The sequence below is a fragment of the Acyrthosiphon pisum genome, chromosome A2 (genome assembly GCF_005508785.2).
Source record: "Acyrthosiphon pisum isolate AL4f chromosome A2, pea_aphid_22Mar2018_4r6ur, whole genome shotgun sequence".
NCBI classification, from domain to species: domain Eukaryota; kingdom Metazoa; phylum Arthropoda; class Insecta; order Hemiptera; family Aphididae; genus Acyrthosiphon; species Acyrthosiphon pisum.
The window spans coordinates 23,476,770-23,479,662 of NC_042495.1; positions in this window are offsets into that span (position 1 = coordinate 23,476,770).

Sequence of the window (2,893 nt, forward strand, 5' to 3'; positions counted from 1 at the left end):
TTTTTTAAGGTTTTTCCTGCCGCTTTTGAAAAGTATTGGGAAATTTTCACTTTTGACCCCCCAAAGTACCAACTAGATTCACTTTCCTTTCAGAAAAAGGTACAACTTTTGAAAATCGAAAGCATTTTTACTGCTCCAAAAGTTGTCGTCAGACACAAAAAAAAAAAAAAAAAAAAAAAAACACACATCATTGTAAAATCAATACATTCATCACTTCGTTCAGAATCTAAAAACTGGGAATCAAAAACTGATCAACTCCCATATAGGAACTACTTTAATAAATCTTCAAGAACTACATAAATAATAAATATACAAAGTTTAACAGGAAGGCCAGACAAAAAAAAAGTTCTAAATTTAATTTACTCAAAAAAAATATTGATATCAAAACAAATTCTGAAAAATAAACTAGATACTTGACTTCAATAAATGTATTCACCATTAAAATTGTTCTTATAGTAAGATAAAAAAAATCGGCTATTTTTAATTTTTAAAATTAATATAAATCAAAATGTTATACTATACATGTAATGCAAGTGACTATTAATTATATAATATATAAAAAAATAAAAATAACGATTAGAACAAAAGTTATCTTATCTGTCAGAACTCCCTGTTACACATTTTGTGTATTATATAGTACACAGTCAAATTGATCATAATCTATATATTTATCAACTTCTTGGTTAATATTTGGTACCTAGGTAGTTTATATTATTAAAGTAATATTTACCTTTTTTGCACTACTATTGTTTAGATTTTTTTAATAACTTCAGGTTGTGAGCTGTATTTAGAACAAAACGCTGACACTGATTTAAAGAGTTCCTTGAAAAAATAAAAAATTAACAGTTTCTTATTTTTAGTTGAAGATAATTATAGTACCTACCCAATAATATTTTACGAGTATACGAGTATATTATTATAATTTATAATATAATAATAATAAATTATTTTGTAACGTGTGAAATTTATGTTTTATGGGTTTGTAAACAGTTTAATAATTATCTACCTTCTTTAGCTTCAGGCCCCCAATTAAAAACAAACAATGTCAGTGATTCTGAAATGATTTGAATTAGGTTCCCGTAAGTGTTTATTGTTATTTTATAAATGCTACATTTTATATTTGCGTAGACACCTACATTAGAAGTGGTAATACATGGATTATAAAGGCATTAAACATTCAACAATTATTATTACATATCATTGACAAAAACCGCTTACAATCAGTAAGTTCATTAATCTTGAATTTTTCACCTATTATCATATAACATAAGATTTTAGTATACACTAGGTCTAATAAATATATATTATAAAAGTGTATGTAGGTATAAAATAAAACAACTGGAAGGAATATGAAAGGTTAGTGGTGCTTGTAATAATACTATTATGATGATGATTTAATATTTTAATAATACGATGGAGAGATGTATTGAAAATATGTGTACGGTACTAATCACACCACGTAGGAATAAGCGGCACACTAACATTAACTACCTACATATTAGGTACAGCCACAGATAATAATTTTTGTTAATCCGTTTATGGGCTTCATTCGTTAGGTCTTTATTTGGGATTTTATTTATGATGGTAGAGGTTGTGGATGTAACTGCTTCATTCGCTATTTTGTCGGCTTTTTCGTTCCCGGGGATACCTATGTGGGATGGAACCCACATAAACTTAATTTTGTTTTTCGATGCGGAAATTAGGTCTTTGGTCAGTTGGATTACTTCATTTTGAGGGTGATGATCTTGTAGTGAGGTAAGGGCGCTGAGAGAGTCGCTTATTATAAGAGTATACTTATAGTCTGATTGTACGGCGAATTGGACTGCAATATATCGCATAGGATTCCGCTGTGAAGATACTGGAGAATGAAGGAAGTCGAAAGGTTTTAACTTGCGGGCCTACTATTGCGAAACCTGTTCCGTTAATACTTTTAGATGCATCTGTGTAAATAAGTGTGTAGTCGTGGTATAAGAGGTCAACAGATTCGTAGAATAGGGCAATTATGGACGAGTTTGCAGTTGTGTTTTTGTTATATTTGAGAAGATCCGTGTTAATATCCGAGGACCAAGTCCAAGGCGCTTGTATAGGAAAGGAGGACTTGTTGGTTAAATCTATATTAAGATTAATATTCTTCTTTATTCGATTGAAGTTTTCGAAGATCGTAATGAGAGTCTCCGCTTTCGTATTTAGAAAATGTTGGTGGGAGTTAGAGAAGGATATATGTTTTGGCTGGTTTGAAATCTTGATCATATACTTAATCGTGTTAATGTCCCGAATAATTTGCAAAGGAGGTTCTCCGGCATTACATAATATGCTTGCCACTGGACTAGTTCTAAAAGAACCAGTGGCTAGTCTAATTCCTTGGTTGTGAATCAGATCGAGTGAGGAGAGTGTCTTAGCTTTGGCAGTGCCATAAATGACCGAACCATAATTCATGAGTGAAAGAATTAATGATTTGTATATTAATATAAGGCTATTCTGGTCAGAACCCCATGAAAGGTTTGATAAAGTTTTAATGATGTTCATTCTACCCATGCAACTAGTTATTAGTTTTTTGATGTGTGTTTTCCATGACAATTTGTGATCGAAGGTGAGTCCTAGGATGCCTAAGTTTTCCGAAAAATTTAATGGTGTTATGTTCAAGGTAATTGAAGGAGAAGGTGAGTTTTTTTTTTTATTAAATATGATGCCTTGTGTTTTTGTAGGTGAAAAAATAAAGCCGGTCTTAGAGGACCATGTGACAAGTGTGTTTAAAGACTCTTGTAAGAGTTGTGAAGAGGTTACTAGGTTTGTCCCACTGCAATATATGTTGCAATCGTCTGCAAAGAGTTTGTATTTGACGGGAGAAGGAAGATTTTTGCCAATGTAATTTATAGCTACCAAGAAGAGAGAT